The sequence below is a fragment of the Scyliorhinus canicula genome, chromosome 15, assembly GCF_902713615.1.
Source record: "Scyliorhinus canicula chromosome 15, sScyCan1.1, whole genome shotgun sequence".
Taxonomy (NCBI): domain Eukaryota; kingdom Metazoa; phylum Chordata; class Chondrichthyes; order Carcharhiniformes; family Scyliorhinidae; genus Scyliorhinus; species Scyliorhinus canicula.
In genome coordinates, this window is record NC_052160.1 from 138,626,557 (window position 1) to 138,647,173 (window position 20,617).

The window sequence follows — 20,617 nt, forward strand, 5'->3', positions numbered from 1 at the left end:
AATAATATGCAAGGTAATTCAATCTCCACGTTGCCATAATAATTATTACCGATTTTGTAAATTGCACATAAATTATCTGGTAACAGTCGCTCGGTGCTACAGAACCCAAGAATTGCTAAAGATGTTTTTTTTTGTTAATGCTTCTCACCGTGCATTCGTCAGGGCACATCACAAGAGTGCCAGTGTCGGGGAAACAACGTCCCAAAGGCTGGAGGATCATGTCAAAGAGCATGTCCCTTCTGCTTTTTGCAACGGACACGGTACATGGGCACGGTACAGATGGTACCCAACCAGCCTGTGCTCGTGAAGCTCAACACACAGTGTCCAACAATAGGTGTGATTCCGCAATCAGATAACATCTGCTAAATAATCCTCAGTGTGCTAAGAATTAAGCTGACAAACAATTTAAGATTGTCAGTCCGGCTCGCATGTACTGGAAACTACACAGGTTAATACACAGGGCCCTGTTCTTTGCAGTCAGAAAGAACACGTACACACATCGCGCCTGTTTCAGCTAAACAAAATGGGTGACAGCCGTTGGCTGGTTCATTCCTCGGGGCAGTGCCTTGACCAGACTCAAGCAGTCTGGATTAAATTTCAAACAATGCTTGGCGGTTAACTGTCGGCGACCATCAACTGGTGTATTCTCCGTGGCAAAGGCTCTACCAATCAGAGTCCACTTGCCAACCAATCAGTACTCTCTTCCCATACTGTACAAATTTGTTGTTTCCCCTGACGTTGGTGTTCTAGCAAAACATAATGATGAGTGCAAAACGAAAAGCTTTGACAAAAAAAAAGTGCCTTTTCTTCAGCAATTGTTGTCGGGACACATCAGGTGAGCCGCTTGCACATTGTGCATTTCTGCTCGTCCACATACCGTGAAAAGTGTAGAACAATGAGAATGTTCAATCAGTATCATGATATTCTCCTTTATCATGTAAAATTAATGTGGAACAGTTTTCATTTGTAACAGTTAATGTGGAGGAGTGGGGGGTTGGTTTGATGAAGGTTTGTCCGTAACGCCGAACTCTCTTGCACCAGCCCTGGCTTTAGCCTGAACAAAATTGTCTTGACGGAGTAAGAATTTCTGTCTGTTTGGCCAGGCCGGGGTTTACGGGTAGGTAGGATCTTCTGGGCTTTCCGGTAGGATCTTCAGGTCCCAGTGAGGGAGACACCCTCATAGGGGGGGGGGGGGGGGCTATGGGTTGGAAGCCTGACTGATCTCCCAGTGCAAAATATAACACTCTAAAATTGACATTTGTTAATGCTGGAGTGGCATGTTCCCATTTACTCTGCAAGTTTCTGATCGTAAGCAATGCGGGCCTGTTGTGGGAAATGGCCTTTTGCCCTTAATCTAAAGAGAGATAGCAGAGCAGTTAAACTGTAACACTGACCACATCCAAAGCCATCTGTCACGCCACATTCCAGCTATCTGAACACAGCCGCTCTTAAATGAACTGACTATGTACCACCCCCAAACCCCCGCCCCCCCCACCCATCCCACCATCAAGAACACATACCTCATTCACAATATTTTATGGATGCAATTTACCATAATTATACGGATGCCATTTCATAGCTTAATGGATCATCGGGGAGACATGTCAGTGCTGCTCCTGATTCACCTTACTCCTGCACCCTGCAGTCCTGTCCTTCAAGAAAGCTTCCCTGTTTGTAAGGCACTTTGTAACATGCTGCAGCCATGGAAGGTGCTCTATGTAAATATAAGTTTTTCCTCCACCTGAATAGACAGCAGAATAAAAATGGGAAACATTGACACACACACACACATGCACGCAAAAGAAATGAGGCATAGTGGTTAAAATAGGTATTCCGAAGTGGGTGTCATAATAATTATTTTCGTCGTGATTTTTTATACCAAAATAGAGTTTATGAGTAGAATCGAGCCAGGCAAACAATCAGTGTGTCAATAACTGTAAAGTCAGCACAGGTCTACTGTACCCCAGAGTCACAGATCCCATGCAAGTCATCACAGCCAGCGTGGTCTTGCTAAAACTGCGCCAACACATTGACAAGATAACTGGCTATGAACCCCATTCTCTTGCTCCAAACCAGCAGGCACATTTTGAGCTACCACATTTCTAATCAGGCCCTTGTGGCCGAATGACACACAAGGACACAGCACCACCGCATGTGCACCCTATTAAAACCATTTTCTTTTGCTCTAAAAGCCAGGCTGCTCGTCAAAGCACACAAATCTCACCTCCTCCCCCCACAAAGGGCACACATCCGTGAGGGCTCGAAATCTTTCAGCGATAATCAGACCAACAAACGTTCATCCAAGTCGCCACATAGTCATCCCACAGGTATAAGGGTCTTTCCTGTTGATTCCCTTATTTCCCCTTTCTTTATTTTTGCTGTTATCATTTTTGATCCATGGACGCGGAATGAACAGGTTTCTTCCTGTCGAGCAGCGAGAGAATGAGGAACTGAAGAACTTGCAGCATAGTATTTGGTGCTAGTGTTTGAACAGGGGAACTCAGACTTTGTGGCACCCGAGAGATGGGGTGGTTCAATTGGTTGGCTGGTGGCCAATGAATTGGCCAAAATGCTGCATTCTGCCCGGTAACAGGTGGTGATTGGATCTTTCTGATTGGGATGATTTCAGGAGACCTAGAGAAAGCAGCATCGAGACCTAGACGCAAAGAGAAATGGACCTGCTCCCTTTCCCTCGTGTTTTCTGTGAGTTGCTGTACTTCTGAAACAGCAGAGACCTGAATGAATCTACAGTGAAAACCACTGGAGACTGGGAAGCAGATATCTCAATCCGAAAGACTGGTTAATAATCATGCTAATAATGATCATCTTTATTCTTGTCACAAGTAGGATTACATTAACACTGCAATGAAGTTACTGCGAAAATCCCCTAGTCGCCACACTAGCCGGCGCCTGTTCGGGTACACGGAGGGAGAATTCAGAATGTCCAATTCACCTAACCAGCACATCTTTCGGGACTTCTGGGAGGAAACCGGAGCGCCCGGTGGAAACCCACGCAGACACGGGGAGAACATGCAGACTCCGCACAGACAGTGAACCAAGCCAGGAATTGAAGCTGGCAGCCTGCAGCTGTGAAGCAACAGTGCTTGAAGGACAGTGTGCGCGAAACAACCATCTGAAACAAGTACTTTTCATTATTATTTTTACACCCCCCTCTTCTCCCTTTGTGTATTTCTGCCTTGTGTGTGTGTGTACATTTTTGTTTCTAAGAATTATTGGTTAATTCAATTGTGTTGTGACTCTGGGTAAAGGGGGTCTGGAATTGGCCGTGTAGCCTAGCTCAGAGTGTCGTAAGTGCGTATGTCACATATACACAATAAATCAAACTTCCATCGTCAAAATGCCTCCTACAGCTTCCCAGATACGGAATGTGTCCCATTTCATTATACAGATTAAGAACTTGCAATGCAACTTCTCAACGGGAAGACAGATTCCCCCAATTTTCATTTCTAAATGTCTGCTGACACTTCCGAACACAACAACTTCCTCGCTGTCAAATCTAAATGTTTCACATGGATTTTTGCAACAAAGACAGTCCAATGACTTTCCCAATGAGCAAATTTCCATTGAACTGGTGGTGCAATTGCCTCTGCTGGCCTTCAGAGCCATTGATAAGCTTGTGGCATTGTTGGCATGGCCAGTATCAGTGGCCCATCCTGAATTATCCTTGAACCGCCACGGCTTGCTCCGCCATTTTGGAGGGCAGTTAAGAGTAAGCCATGTTTCTATGGCTCCAGATTCATATTCAGGCCAGAGCAGGCAAGGACGACAGATCTCCCTCCCCAAGGACAACAATAAACCAGATGGATTTTTCCAACAATTGATGATGATTATCATGGTCAGTCACCATTACCGAGACCAGCTTCACATTCTCGATTTATTAATTGAACAGAGTACCCAGACTGCAAGAAATTCCAAAATCCCGCAACAACGTCCCTCACTGTTGAACTTTAGCACGTTGACTTCCAAAACAATGTTCATAATAAACTTTGAAATAAAGTTTGAAAATGGACTGTTGTCCATCAAAACCCTTTAAAAATTAGTAAATCTTTTATTATACAACAAAAGAGCAACCCAATTAACAGTGGAGCCACGCAACTTGTCAAATTTAGGGAGAATTACACGTTACGAAGGCGAGTGAAAAACAGTCATCTGAACCCTGACCTCCAGTACTGATAGGAGCAACATAAACTTGTTCATTGTATTGTGACCATTATTTAAATCTGCACTCCGATTTGCAGAATAAGAATCCAATTTGCAGAATAGAAGCCAAGATTGTTGCCAGTTGCCTTGACTTACACAGCAAAAGTGCAACTTTTATTGCAATTTGTTCTTGTAGAGCAGCGACTTTGGTGCACAATGCCAAATAAAGCACTGACGCGGGTGGGGAAATCTATTTACACTTTCTCCTCTCCTTTCCTTCCCTCTCTCAGCTAAGTCATCTCGGCACCAATTGTTTTGTTGGCTGAACTTTTTTAACGGGTGGTGTATTAGCTCGAGTTTGACTTTAGCTCACAGGACTCAGTGAGATTTTATGCTTCCTCTCCGAGAGATTTGTGGAGTGAGTACCGGACCCATTCTGTCTGTACATTAATCGGGACCGGTGAGGGCAGCACGGTGGCGCAGTGGTTAGCACTGCTGCATCACGGCGCCGAGGTCCCAGGTTCGATCCTGGCTCTGGGTCACTGTGTGGAGTTTGCACATTCTCCCCGTGTCTGCGTGGGTTTCACCCCCACAACCCAAAGATGTGCAGGGTCGGTGGATTGGCCACGCTAAATTGCCCCTTAATTGGAAAAATGAATTGGGTAATCTAAATTTATATATTTTATTAAATCAGGACCGGTGTGGTCTACAGGACTCATTTTGGATTGCCTAAAGAGGATGACAAGGAGATTTCCAGATCCCTGGACGCCACCCACGGTCCAAGGATCTTATCTGTTTTTTCACTAATAATAATAATCATCATTTTTATTGTCACAAGTAGGCTTACATTAACACTGCAATGAAGTTACTGTGAAAATCCCCTAGTTGCCACATCCTGGTGCCTGTTCGGGTATACATAAATAGGGTATACTAGGAGGATACATGGCTTTCAGGTACAGCGAGAGGGTATAACCAGCCATGCTGTGTGTGGGGCTGGCTGGATGGGCCAGTGGGAAGGTATTTTCCTATACATCATAGTAGTTCATGTGGGTTTCAGTTCCCATCATAAGAAGATAAAAGAGACAGTCTCGTTAACTTTGAAAAATCACTTAAATATACATTTCCTAAATCAAACACTCATCAAACACCCAAAGCAATCGTTCAATTGTCACACATTACCCGAGAAAACTCTGGTGGGGAAGGTGTTTGGGTGGGATTCACCGAACTTCCCCCCCCCCCCCCCCCCCCCACCGGGTGGGAGAATCGCCGGGGGTCGGCACGAACCCCGCCCCCGCCGTCCTCCCAGGTCTCCCGGCCCCCCAAAACCGGAATTGCGTGAGTCGCGCTGCCCGCCTCGGAGAATGGCGGGGTCCAGCGCGACTTATTGGGCGCCGGGGCTGCCCGAATTCTCCGGCCCGCGATGGGCCGAAGTCCAGCCCGCCTGTAGCCGGTCCCGCCGGCGTAAATTAGAGTAGGTCCCTTACCGACGGGACCTGGCGGCGCGGGCGGGCTCCGGGGTTCCTGGTGGGTCGCGGGGGAGTCTGGCCCCGGGGGGTGCCCCCATGGTGACCTGGCCCGCGCTCGGGGCCCACCGATCCGCGGGCGGGCCTGTGCCGTGGGGGCACTGTATTGTCCATTCCCGGTGCAGAAGCAATTCCCTCTACGCATGCGCGGGCATGATGCCAGCATGCGCTGCCGCTCCTGCGTATACGCCGACTCGCGCCGGCTGCCGGAGGCCCTTCGGCGCCGGTTGACGTGGCGCCAAGTCCCTATCCCGCCGGCCATGGGGCACCAACCACTCCGCCGCCGGCCTAGCCCCTGAAGGTACGGAGGATTCCGCACCTCTGGGGTGGGCCGACGCCGGAGTGGTTCCCGCCACTCCGTCCCGCCGGGACCCCCAGCCCCGCCGGGTACGGGAGAATCCCGCCCATTGAGTCCACAGGCTATGTGTTTGGAGTAAGTCAGTGTTCAACTATCATATAAACTGGCTTTGTGAACACATTATTGTTTGGAATAAAATGCTGAACTCTCTGATGAATTGAAGTTAACCTTGGTTTCCCTGGGTTACAGGAATTACAGTGAAAATGAAAACAGCCAGGTCTCTTGCCCTTGGGTCACTGGGCCCATCATTTTGCCGGCACTCACACAGAGCTCCACATGGGTAAAGAATGGACATGGGCCAGGGAGTGGAGTGTCTGCACCCTCAGGAAAGAAAGCATGGGACACAAATGTACAATTAACGTCGTTAATTGTTAGACACCGAGTTTACATTCCAGAGGAGAAACTTTTGGATATTCGTTTCCATACAATATTATGGGGACGTATTATAAAAGGTTAAAAAAAAATGAAGAAAAGATCAACAATAAATTTATTCCACCGCGTGAAAGCGAAAACAAGGTTTGAGTGCTCACCAAGCTGTGAAGATTTCGCTTGCTCAGGGGGATGCAAGGGTGGTGTTGGAGGTGGATCTTACTGGGGGCGGGGAGGACCTTTCAGAGGGCTATTAGATGGGGGCTGAGATTTTCTAGCTCAGCCACCAGCGAACGGAGCTGTGAGGCAGCAGTGCTAACCACTGTGTCACCGTTGGAGCTTTCACCCACCTTTCTCAATGATTTCACTTGATGGGTTAATCGAGGATTTAACTGCGTCGTGGTCGGCACGGCAACCTCCCCACTTACAACGTTCTGCAAGTTAGCACATTTTTTATAACTTGCAAACCAGTCACAACGAGCATTAAATGGTTCTACATTTGAACTTTCACCACAGTCTTTCTTAAGATCCCCGTACAAACTCGTGGCCTTTCCTTCAATAATAATGAAACTAAGGTTTGCATTATTGTATTTGATGTCCAATCCAAATGGTCAGCAGTTTTTCCACAACCATCGTGATTCCACTTTGAACCCAGCAGCAGCCAAAGGAGTTGTTCGCTTACTACCAAACTTATATTTTAATCAGCGTTTTTAAATAACTGCTCTCTTCTGGTTGGCGGCAACTCAAGAGGTCGCGCAAGGTTTTCCCCGCTGCCGGAATTCTCCCAGAAATACGGCTGTTATTTTGGCGGGCAATGGCGGGGTGATTTCCTCCGGCTGCGTGGGCACGATCCGGATCGAAATCCACCCACACATTGGGCATGGGCATGGATTTCCCAGCCTCGTGCCACCGGAATCCGGACACAGCCGGTACATCCCGAGAGAAGCCCCGCCCGAGAAACGGCCGTTACGCCTCGAGCGATCGAACCAGAGCTCGCGAGATGCGGTGATCCGGATCCCATCCACAATGGGCCACAATTAACCACATGGTTAAATGAGCTCACTTAGGGCGGCATGTGGCTGCAGTGGTTAGCACTGGGACTGCGGCGCTGAGGACCCAGGTTCGAATCCCGGCCCTGGGTCACTGTCCGTGTAGAGTTTGCACATTCTCCCCGTGCCTGCGTGGGTTTCACCCCCACAGCCCAAAGGTGTACAGGGTAGGTGGATTGGCCACCACGCTAAAATGCCCCTTAATTGGAAAAAAATAAATAATTGAGTACTCTAAATTTATTAAAATAAAAGAAGAAAAAAAAAAGTGAGCTCACTTAACTCTGTTGACGCCAGAACTAATCGGCTCCCGGCATCTATCGGCCACACCCAGGAGTCCCCAACAGGGCCCCTGCAACGGGATCCAGGCAGAACGTCACTTAGCAGGGGGGGTGTCTACCGGGCGATCAGTTGCCTCCGAGTGGTCGGCCTCTGGGAAGGGCGGCACCCCAACACTGCTGATACTACCCGGGCACCTTGGCACTGCCAGCCTGGCACAGGAACTGCCAGGGTGCCAGGCTGGAAGTTCCAAGCAGGCATTTTTCAACACCAGGGATCAGGCCCTGACTGCCGTGCCTGCATGAGCTGTGGTGCTGCGAGGTCCGAGGGCGGGGGGGGGGGACCCAGGTTCGATCCCGGCCCTGGGTCACTGTCAGTGTGGAGTTTGCACATTCTCCCCGAATCTGCGTGGGTCCCCCCCCCCCCCCCCCACCCCAATCAAACATCCTGAAAATGTGCAGGGCAGGTTGATTGGCCACACTAGATAATTGCCCCTTAATTGGAAAAAAAGATGTAGGTGCTCTAAATTTAGAAAAAGAAAAGGCTGGGGGCCACATCTTTCAACTCAGCCCATGTTGCAATGGGCTTGACTGCTATGGAGGCTCGAGTTTAAGGAAGGGATGAGGTGAAAGGCAAGCAAAACATCCCATGATCGAAAAATATTGAGCACGGGGATGAAAGAAACAAAGGTTAATCCAGCAAACGGGAAAAAACTGGAGACTTGGAACTTCTCCAAGTCTGACCTTTTTAGTTATAAAATACAAGCATCCGGACCAGTCACTAAAAAATATTCCTCTGTAAACCTGTACTGTGGCACTCAAAATAGAAATAGATGCAATTCACAGGATTTCAAAATTACTGGCCTATACAGTGGAAAATAAACTATTTTTACATTTCACTGTGGAACTTATAGTTTTGTTCTTTGTTTGCATTAGATGTGGAACAAAACTTAACCACACATGTACGTCAAAGGAAAGCATACAGATGGCAGAACAAGCCACAGCCATAGAATTATGAAATATTTGCGGCACAAGAGTACTTTTGGCCCACCGTGTACAGATTCTCAGAAAGAGCTACAATAACAATCTTTATTGTCACAAGTAGGCTTCCATTAACATTGCAACGAAGTTACTGTGAAAAGCCCCTAGTCGCCACATTTCGGCGCCTGTTCGGGTACACAGAGGGAGAATTCAGAATGTCCAATTCACCTAACAAGCACGTCTTTCGGGACTTGTGGGAGAAAACCGGAGCACCCGGAGGAAACCCACGCAGACATGGGGAGAACGTGCAGGCTCTGCATAGACAGTGACCCAAGCCGGGAATCGAACCCTGGTGCTGTGAAGCAACAGTGCTAACCATTGTGCTACCGTGCCGCCCATACCTACTCAGTCCTACACCTCCCCACGCCTCCCTTTCACCATTTCCCTTTTGAAAGCCATTAAGGATTTTGCTTCCACTTTGTTTCTGCAAACGTGCTCCCATGTCCATACCTGCACAGAAAGACAATTCTCTGTCCCTGTATATGCGGCAATAGATATTTACGTTGCACTTGCATTTTCCTTGGAGAAGAGTGAGGCGGGACTGACTGGAGGTGTTCAAACCCAGGAGCCTGGACACACTGGATAGGGAAAATCCATTCCCATTGTTGGAAGGACTGACAACCTGAGGATGCTTTGAAGTGATCAGCAAAAGAAGCAATGGCCACAAGAGGGAAAAGGGAATTATTTCCATGCAGTGGTTAGTCTCTGGAATACGCTTCCTGAGAGAATGTGGTGGAGGCAGATTCAGTCAGCACTTTCAAAAGGGAATTGGATTATTATCTGAAGAGTAAAGATGAGCAGGGCTATGGGGAAACGGCAGAGGAATAAGACTGGCTCTAGTAGACAGCTGGCAGCACAGTTACAAAGAGCCTTTAGCTCCCTTCTGTGCTGTAGTCACTCAATGAACCAGTCTGTCGAAGGGAAAGAGTTACATTTACCAATATTGACCGTCATTACCCATCCCCTTTATCAATTGTGTAATAATTAGTTGTAGGCCAACCACCTTTCAGCCATAGCTGCAAACCCTGTTGTTCCCATATTGCTCTAAATGGAGGCTTTTGTCAATCAATGTCCTCCTTTAACAGGAAGCAATTTGCGGGTGGGGGGTGCGGGAGAATGAAAATATATAGAGAAGCCCATTGGTCCTGGTGACTCAACCGAGGCTGATGAATACCATCGACCCCTTCCAACCTTTGGTCGACCCCTTCCAACCTTTGGTCAGACTGGGTCTCAAGCCAGGGCTTCAACAGGTAACCTCCATTCCTGAGGCAATGAAGGACAAATGGTTACAGCTGATCCCTACACAGCAAGCACTTAACAGCTGAATGCATTCGGCCGTCATTGGGATTTGGCTGGGTTATCCTCCGCAGGACACTCTGCTCCCATTCAAGGTCAAAAACCACACATGAATAGTTCCACTTGGACAGCATTTGGAACAGTGCTGCCATGGATCAGCGAAGGGGCCAATGTTGTCAGAAGAGACAGGGACATAAAGGAACTGCAGACAGTGCGTGGACATTGTTTATTCCACAAAACAACAGTCGCAAGCAAAACATTCCTTACTGGTTCTTGTTTTCTCTTTGTGGTTTCCTTATTTTCAAAGCCATGTCCTCCATTGATGACTCAGTTCAACTATCTTATCTTGTTTAACTTAAGGCAAAGTTGAATGGCCCTGCTTCACAGCAGACTTCCCATGAACTGTTGACGCTAACTTTCCAATTTATAAACTCCACACATGTCCAACTTTAGTTGAGGGCAGTCAAATGGCAGGGACCTTAAAACGAAACTATGAAACAAACTGACAGTGGATGCAATAATTATCTCTCTCTGTTTATTCTGTTTATAAGATACTATTTTTCTTATGAAAGCAAATTACTCACGGAGTTAAAGGACACTGTGAATGAGTCAACATTAGTTCCTTCTATTGAGGAAGACAATGCATATACCGAATATAAAATATGCATACAGTATATTGACAGTGCATAAAGAGACCATTCAGCCCATCAAGTCTGCACTGACCCTCTGAAACAGCATTCTACCCAGGCCTCCTCCCTCGCAACCCCACCCAATCAGCAAATCCTTGGACACTAAGGGGTAATTTAGCACGGCCAATCCACCTAACCTACACATCCTTGGACTGTGGGAGGCAACCGGAGCACTCGGAGGAAACCCACGCAGACACGGGGAGAACGCGCAAACTCCACAAGGACAGTCACCCAAGGCCGGAATTGAACCCGGGTCCCTGGCACTGTGAGACAGCAGTGCTAACCACTGTGCCACCGTGCCGTGATAGGATTGTCTTAGGAACAAAAGATCCCGCAAAGAGAGCAAAGATGAGAGAAACTTACTTTCAAGAAAGCTATTGACATGTACAGACGCTTTGAGGTTCAGCTGGAGGTTATTAATGGGAGAACTAAGAGATAGGTCTCAGCCTGAAGGCCAAGCAATGGATCGGTTTGCATACAAGTATTTTTGTGGGAAGAAGAAATGCAAGCCTGGAAAGAAGGTTGCTGGAGAGATGTTGGATCATGAATCTGATGGATCACTCTGCGCCCGGGGACAGGTCAGCATCGTCAAGTACTAAGGTTAAAAAATGGTTTGTGGCTACTGGAGTGATGACTGCAGAAGGACAGCATCAAATGAATGTGAATCTCGTAAATGAAGCTGTCGAAGGTAAAGTTGTGGCTATTATGATGGAATAATGCTCACACCAAATGGACAAACTAGGCCGAGAAAGATTTGCACTTTCAAATAGGAGGCACTAACCAAAATTCACATACCTCAGCTGAAGCATGTCTACCTCTTGGACAACCTCCATGTGCCAGAAGAGGTTTGCAGTGCTTCACAAAGCACAAAGACATTGACTGCTGAACCAATCCTAAACAAAAACTCAAGATGGTTTCACAGATCTTGGTGGTCTTTCTGGTGAACATCATCTTCAAGTAGATGCGAGTGTGAGAGCATCTCAGCATCTTCCAAGGAGAGTTCTAGCTGCCCGAGTCCAGCCTGGAAGGCAAGATAGAGGAACTTGATAAAGATGGGAGTAACCAAGGAAGCGACAAGACCTACAGAGCGGATTAGCAATACGGTAGCAGTGAAAAACTTGGGAAGCACAAGTCCAAAGGACCTCAAAATTTTGAGGAGCTCTCAATACCCAATGCCAACCACGGAAGACATTTTGCCGCACAACTTGCCACGGCAAAAATCTTTACCACCCTATATGCGAAGGATCCACTTGCAGGTGAAGTTGAAAGAAGACTCTATTCTCGACGGCATTTGGGAAGTACAGGTGCTTGCGAATGCTGGTTGGCATTTCTACTGCTCTGGAAGAATGTCAATGGAGGCAGCACGAGATAGTCAATGAACCTCCAGGAGTGGAAGCCATTGTGGATGATCGGTTAGTCTATAGATGTGGAGATATGATGAAAGAAGCCATTGCAGAGCAAGATCTAGCAAGACTGATGGAGAGAGAGTTTGCCAGATGAACCAGGAGATTAATAAGGAAAAACTGCGACTGGAGTCAATTACATAGTCGCGTACTGACAGCAAAATAACTTCAGCCTGACCCTGATAAGATGAGAGCTGAGGTAGAGATGCACAACCTAAGAGATGTGAAGGTGGTTCAACATTTGTTGGACTTGTGAACAACCTAGTTAAGCTAATGCCCAATTTGTCATCTGTGTGAACCTCCGCACAAGTTAATTGCTGAGGATGTTCAGTCGTATTGGGGCACTGGACGAGAAGCAGCTTTCACTCGCATCAAACAACTACCATTCAGAAAATAAAGTTAGTTTTAAGGGATTTATATTTGTATTGGTAAACATTGGAAACATGGTATAGTTTTAAGGAGGTTTAATTTAATGTGTCTGTGCCTGGATCGGTAAAACCCGTAGTTAGATTCATGATGGACAAGAAGTTTTTTTTTATGCGCGAGGGTTGGTTTCAATTCCAACCGTGTTTCTGTTGTGTTCAGAGAGGGCTATGGCGTGAAAACTATGTAGGCCAGCAGAGGTATGTGGGTGCTGCTTGGCAATTGGGGCCTTGTAAGGTAGATAAGCTTTTACGTTTTAGTTTGGCTAATTTCATTGCAGTTGGAGACAGGACCTCTGGGAGTGAACATCTCCCAACTCTGGCAGAAGCAAGCCTGGACAGGATGGGAGCTGCAAGGAGGCAGGCTTCCGGAAGTACAAGTAACAATCCAGACAACCAGGGAATTTGGACAGAAAGATGTTTAAGACATTTGGAGGTAAGTGAACAGAGACCAAGGTGTTGTTCAGAAGAATGAAAGGAAGAGTAAACAGAATGTTCTAAGTTAGAGACAATTGCAAGATCCAGAATTAAAGTGGTGCCACAACCTTCAACGGTAAAATAAATGTCTGATGCCATTTTAATAGTCTACGAATCGAGAATTATAGCAATTGTGAGCAGTTTGCACAGCAGTCAAGAAAAAGAAATCCTAAAGACGTTGGTGTGAAATCCTGGACTGGATTCGCTGATAAAAGTGGAGCAAAAGCTTTGGTTTAAAGTGTCATTTGGAAAACCTGGTCTGGATTTCGGAATGTAAACTGCTTAAGGAGATGCATTATTAAAATCTTCTCCCAAAATAAATAAAGCGCGGTTTTGTTGGGAGTGGGGTTTGCAAAGTCCCATGGGACAACCATTTAGGGGGATTCTGAGGAGAAAACCACAGACACTAACTTGGGGTCAGAGTAGAATGGGTCTATTTGACCACAGCCAACCTGTGTGCTTAAACAGGACTTTGTATTAATTAGATCAATGTAGTTTAAGATGCACTTTGTTATCCGTGTTAATTGGTGTGTATTTATAAAGCTAAGAGGGGAGTAAAGGAGTATTGTATAATAATCCATCTTTTCATGTTTTTATTTTTGTTTTACTGGTCCCGTGACTCTGTTCCTCCATATTTTCAAATCGTTATGGTCTTTCGAACCAGGGTTCCATTCTGGAATCTGCCCGTCCAGTTATAACATCAACTAAGATCGTAATACTAGTGACAACAACAGCATTGCTGGGGCATCACTAAGTATTTTTATATAAATTTAGAGTACCTAATTCTGTTTTTTTCCCAATTAAGGGGCAATTTAGCGTGGCCAATCCAGCTACCCTGCATATCTTTGGGTTGTGGGGGTGAGACCCACGCAGACACGGGGAGAACGTGCAAACGCCACAGGGACTGTGCCCCAGGGCCGGGATCGAACCCGGGTCCTCGGCGCCGTGAGGCAGCAGAGATAACCACTGCGCCACCGTGCCGCGCCGAGGAGTTACTACATTAACAATGAAGTCACCCTGCAGTGCGACGCCAATGAGACGGGGCTTGGAGCAACCCTGATGGAGCAAGGACAACCCAGGTGGCTTTTGCATCCAGCGTGTTAACGCAAACTGAATAGCACTCTGCACAGAATGAGGAAAGAGCGCCTGGCTATCCTCCTTGCCTGTGAGCATTTTAGTCCATACCTGTTTGGAAAAGATAAGTGAGGGTAGAATCTGATCACAAGCCACCTCAGAGCATTTTCCTCGGACCGCGTTCAGCTGCACCGAGGCGTCTGCGAGGCCTGTTAATTCAGTTGCAGGAAGTTAAGTACAAGCAGGGGAAGCGGATCTACATCCCTGACATTCCGTCAAGAGCTGCACTCCTTTGAAGAATATTGATGATGCGAATTCAGAATTTGAAATCTTCCAGATTGAATGGAAAACAACAGCATGATATAATCTGGAAGTTATCAATCCAGCAAAGACACTGGCCTGTAGCTTCCTGGCTCCCCAGCGCTGCATTTGGCAGGTACCCCAAAGTTGTGGAGGGAATTCCCTGTTGGAATGTTCCAGTTAAGGGTTTACCTGGCATTTGTCCAGGAGTGCTGGAGTCCCCTGGTCCATTGCATTGCATTGGGAACCATCTGACAAAGCCATTTTTAAAATAACTAACTTTGGCTGGTTCTGCCAGTGTCACGTTAATATTTATTTTGGAAAAATGTTAGAAGAAATAAAAGCACTTCTTCCAACTTCAGAGTAACTGTTTTAAATACCCAGACCTGCCCCTGTGCGGGACTTGTCCCCCAGGGCATGGTGGCACAGTGGTTAGCATTGTTGCTTCACAGCAGCAGGGACCCGGGTTCGATCCCTGGCTTAGGACGCTGTCTGTGCGGAGTCTGCACTTTCTCCTCGTGTCTGCGTGGGTTTCCTCCGGGTGCTCCGCTTTCCTCCCACAAGACCTGAAAGACATGCTTGTCAGGTGAATTGGACATTCTAAATTCTAAATTCTTCCTCCGTGTACCCGAACAGGCGCCGGAGTGTGGCGACTAGGAGATTTTCACAGTAACTTCATTGCAGTGTTAATGCAAGCCGACTTGTGACAATAATAAAAATTATTGTTATTACGTCACTCCCACAATGACTGCTTCCTTATCTGAGAAGGCATGAACTACAAACCATCCAATTCTAATCTGGCACTTCAGATTTTATAGTGGATGGGGATGAGTGATGAAGCAGTCGAAGATGGTTTGTCCGAACCTTGGGGAGCTCCTACAGTGACGCCCTGTGGCAGAGATAATTGGCCTCCAACAACGATCTGTTTTTTTTAAATGTTGCTCTGACTCCAACCAATGGAGAGTTTCCCCCGCTTCCCACTGATTTCAATTTCACCCAGGCCTCTTGATTCCACACCCTATCAAACACTACCTTGGTGTCAAAGGCAATCCCCTTCAATCTCCTCTGGAATTCAGCTCCCATATTTGGAACAAGCCTGTACTGAAGTTTGGAGCCAAGTGCTGGTGAAACACACAAACTGAGCAGTGTTTCATGTGAAAAATAATCTGCCGCATTCAATATGAACCATTGAGAACAAGTTACTGCATGTCTACTGTAGGAAAAAAGTTGTACTAATACAGTGCCCTCAAGATGGTCTAAAATGCTTCACAGCCAATGAACCGCTACAATCATGGCATTTCAGAAATGTACAGAATTATTACAGCTGATTACACACACAGCAAGGTACCACAGCACCACTAATGAGTCAATCTGTTTTATAACAGTATTGATTGGAGTCATAAACATTCACCAGGACAATGGGAGAATACTCCTGCCCGTTTTTGAATACTGCCACCCAATCGATCTTCACCAAGACCTCAACTCAACAGCTTCCTTGAATGGATTAAGGCACCGCCAACTATCCAGCACTCCCTCCCTCACTCCCACATTGGCTGGTTTAGCACACTGGGCTAAATAGCTGGCTTGCAAAGCAGACCAAGGCAGGCCAGCAGCACGGTTCAATTCCCGTACCAGCCTCCCCGAACAGGCGCTGGAATGTGGCAACTAGGGGCTTTTCACAATAACTTCATTGAAGTCTACTCGTGACAATAAGCAATTTTCATTTCCAGTACCTGCCAACCTTATGTACTCAAATTCTTGAGTAAGCTCTGACCCCACGAAATGCTGACTTACTTGCGCAAGAGCAATGACCAAATCAAGCGGACATTTTACGCGATCAGAAAAGTTGTATTCTTGTCACTTTGCAGAGACCCTGACCCGCTATATATCTTTTTAAATCACAATTATATCAACTTATTTTATTTCCCTTCCTTACCGTCCTTCACTCCCTAAAGGCATAAGTCCAGTTCCAAAGGTGTTTTGTACACCTGATACTTAGCTAAGACAACTAAAGTGTCTTTATAAATATGGCAGGTGGGAAGATAATCCTTCGTGTAAAACTCTCCGCTTCCTTAAAAGTACCAGGTCACCACCTGCATCAGCCTCTTAAAATATGACAAAAGATAATGTAACACTGCTGATAAATGAACTTGGCACGTGGGTGAAGCTTTCCGCTTTGGTTAAGAGAAGCAAGCTGTGTGATTAAGTCCCCATAGCAATGGCAACATTAATCGTGTAATTCTGAGCTCTGGCAGTCCGGGGCTCAGTGTCTTTAACGGATGGTGAGAATAGGGCCACATTTAGCCATGTTCTCCCCACAAGAACTGTCCTTTCCCACCCCACAGAACTCAACATGTAAGCTCACGTGCAAAACACCCACTTCATCAACCTGCAGGCATCGTGTCTGGTTGCCAATTCTGTTTGGAAATCTTCCTGGGAGTTTTATCCCTCGGTCTCCTGCCGCTCCACCCAGTCAAACAGCCTATTTTCATTCCTCTATCATGTTGCCATAAACAAAGTATTCAATTAAAATGTTTCCCATGAAGATTTTCTTGGGCGATATTTGTTAATTCCTGGAGAATATATACACACACTAAAGACATTTCAGTTTTCTTCGCAAAGTAGCAGCCGTACAAAACACCTTTGGAACTGGAGTCAGTAGATCAACTCGACTCGATGCCTTCAGGGAGTGAAGGATGGTGAGGCAGGTAATTAAATAAGTTGACATAATTCCTGGAGATGCTGGACAATCCTGGCACATTGGCAATTCCTAGCACCCAGTACCCGTGCAACAGTATCCCAGAACGGACAAGGCCCCCAGGAGAGGATGGGAACTAAGAGTAGAAAGAAAATCAGGTGAAATAATCCCTTTAATTCTAATTATCAAACTACACACTGTTGCTTCACAGCGCCAGGGTACCAGCTTCGATTCCCGGCTTGGGTCGCTGTCTGTGCGGAGTCTGCACATTCTCCCCGTGACTGCGCGGGTTTCCTCCGGGTGCTCCGGTTCCCTCCCACAATTAAAATACACACAAATCAGATGGCATTTCACTCCTGCATTCCCTCACTGCTGACTGCAGACCAAATGGAGGCAGCTCCAGGTTTCACTGTTACCAGAAGAGTCGGAAATGAAACCCTGCAAGGCCTTTCAACCGGTTGGTAGGTGGGGCCTTCAGAAAGAGTGGGAAAGAAAAGGGGGAGTCAATATAAGTTACATCAAGCCAATGGCACAATTGTAACATTTGACCCAAGTGATCCAAGCGTTATGCTCCATACTAATTAGCCTCCTCCCTTCCTTCTTCATCTCACCCAACATGGCCTTCCACTCCTTTCACTCTCGTGGGTATCCAGCTTCACCTGAAATGGATCTATAGTCATTGCCTAGTTTGCAAGTTCCACATTCTCTGGCAGACTTCTCTCCTGAGTTTCCTATTAACCCCTCACACTTCTGGCCTCTAGTTCATGGAGTGAACAGAAACGTTGAGATGCTCTTTGAAATGATGGAAGCAGCGCATCAGAAATGCCTCAGGGTCAAAAGGTCATTCAAACATTATGGTAGTTTTGCCACCAAAATGTGGATGAACATCGCTGCCGTGCTGGTCCTCACTACTGCCAAGGTTCTGGTTCAGGCATTGAGCGAGTAACAAATTAGTTGTTGATAAAAGTGATAACGCAACTTCCATAAACCAGATACGTTGGCCATGAGATGAGATTTAATTTGCGAACATCACTCAGCCAAGTCACCACGAGAATTCTCCTTGGGTTTCAGTGGCTAAAAGTCACTAAGCAGAGAGTCCTGGAAAATCCCAGGTTCTGTCCCAGCTGATTTCCGTAGTAAGGGAACGATAAGTAAATAGAATTAAGCTTTGGACGTATGGGAATATACAAAGGAAGGGGGTAAATCATGCAGTGCTCCTTAAACCAGTAATAAAAAGAAAGATAGGCTTGCGTTTATATAGCACCTCGCACGATCCCAGACATCTCAAAGTGAGTTACAGCCAATGATGTACTGCAGTTGCAATGCAGAGAATGCAGCAGCCAATTCTGCCCACAGCAAGCCCCCACAAACAGCAATGTTCTAACCACCAGATAATCTGTCTTTTTGATCATGTCAGAAGGGGAATAAATACAGGGGGCTGGATTCCCTGGTCAGAATCGCTCGGGAATCGCCTGCTACGAGGCGCGGCTAGGGTGCCATTGACAGAGGCAGCCAGAGCTGAGAGAAGCACTCTGGGGCCCTGCCAGCTCCCTGCAGGTAGGAGAATCACTCAGGACTTTCCTAAGGAAAGTCAAGAGTGAAACACCAGCGTCTATACGCTGGCGTGGGGGACATAGAGCCATTAGTGGAGAATCCCACCCAGGCTCTTCTTCAAAACAGTGCCTGGGTATTCACCAGAGGAGGCAGTTGAGCATCTCATCCAAAACACAGCACCTCCAACAATGCAGCACGGCCTCAGGACTGCACCAGAGTCTCAGGGTAGATGTTTGTACTCAAGCCCTAGAGTGGGACTTGAACCTGGAACCTTGACGATTCAGAAACAAGAGTGTTACTGACTGAGCCAGGGGTAACACTCCCAGAATCACACACGCGTGGACTTTGTGAATGAAAAAAAAGCAGGTTCCCTTGTTACGCCAACAGCACCCGAGCTAACACAAGAAGGATGGCTGCTTGGGCAGATATTCCAATCAACGTCAACACCTTGAAGAGCAAAACTAAAGGTAACTGAGATTTGAAAATACAAGAATTGGATATGCCATGAGGGACTGCCAATGACATCCAAGCTTTCAAAGCTCACATTTATTAGGTTGAATGGACTGCAGGACTTCTTTTCTAAAAGATGAACGGCAGACTAAATCATGAATTACCACTAGTTTTGTGTAGTATCTGACCCAGCATAACAGGGGGATAGTATTTACCCCAAATGGTGTTTGGAACACACAAACGGGCGTAGACTATTCAGCTCCTCAAGCCTGTTCACTGTTGGTTTGGATCAGGATTGATCTGTTTCCTAACTCTCTCTACCCACCTTGATTCCATAACCCTTTGCCCCACTCCAAGTCTATCAGCCTCAGCTTTAAGAATTTCAATTCCCTAGCCTCCACAAATGTTAGGGAGTTTCAGATTTTCACTACACTCTGAAGTGCGTCCTGATATCACACCAGAACAGCGCTCGCCCCCCCCCCCCCCCCCCCCCCCGCCGCACCCCCCCGCCAACCTCCTAACTTTAAGGTTGTGCCCCTTTTTTTCGATCCAACTCCAGCGTGGATTAAAGGTTCCCAACAGTCTGCTGCAACACATTAGGTTGGATCGAGGTGGCTGCAATCAGGTGTTGTAATGCTCTGGTTCATTTCAGCCTGTCAAAAGTTCCTCCAAGCACAAGGGGTGGGATTCTCTGTCGCCCGATGTCTAAATCGGGCACAGCAATCGGGCGGAGAATGGCTTCCGACACCGAAATCGGGGCAGGCGCCGGTTTGGCGCAAGTTCGAGATTCTCCACCCCCTCCAAATCAGCGTCATCGGGACGCACGGCGCGCGCAGTCACAACGCCGTTGGAGTGGCATCAGCCCGCGCACCCACGATGCTCCGCCTCCGATGGGCTGAGTTCCCAACGGCGCAGGCCACATATGGTGCCAGCGGTCAGGAGCTTGGCGTGCCGACTGCGGATAGTGTCCAGCGCCGCCACACTAGGCCGAGATCCATGCCGCTGGCCAGGGGGCTTCTGCGAGGGCTGGGGTCTCACAAATGAATGAGAGTGACAGAAACAATTATATTCAGCTTGGGTCATCCATTCCAATGCTAAATATAATATTTTATAATGTTAAATGAAGAACATAAAGATATATTAGAGCGTTAATGTTAATACAGGATAACTACTGCCCAGTATACAGGGAACAGTGAGTGAAATTAAATGATATTTAATAGGTCACAAATGTTGTTTAGAAACTGAGTGTTTTTTTTATATAAATTTAGAGTACCCAATTATTTTTTCCAATTGAGGGGCAATTTAGCATGGCCAATCCACCTACTCTGCACATTTTTGGGTTGTGGGGGCGAAACCCACGCAGACACGGGGAGAATGTGCAAACTCCACACGGACAGTGACTCAGAGCCGGGATCGAACCTGGGACCTCAGCGCCGTGAGGCAGTTGTGCTAACCACTAGGCCACCGTGCTGCCCCTA

General features: G+C 47.0%; 1 protein-coding gene across 3 annotated transcripts in view; it reads right to left on the reverse strand.

The window, feature by feature from the left end:
- The window catches only part of slc45a3 (solute carrier family 45 member 3), a 231,883-nt gene that overhangs the window by 130,536 nt on the left and 80,730 nt on the right, over nt 1-20,617 (reverse strand). The window contains exon 2 of one of the 3 annotated variants that reach the window (XM_038819358.1): nt 1,553-1,741. The exons of 1 other annotated variant lie outside the window; for it this stretch is intronic. The gene's annotated coding sequence lies outside the window, so the exon portion shown is untranslated. Of the gene's footprint in view, nt 1-1,552; nt 1,742-11,556; nt 11,783-20,617 lie in introns of all 3 variants that reach the window. One more of the 3 variants, XM_038819356.1, reaches the window with a different exon arrangement.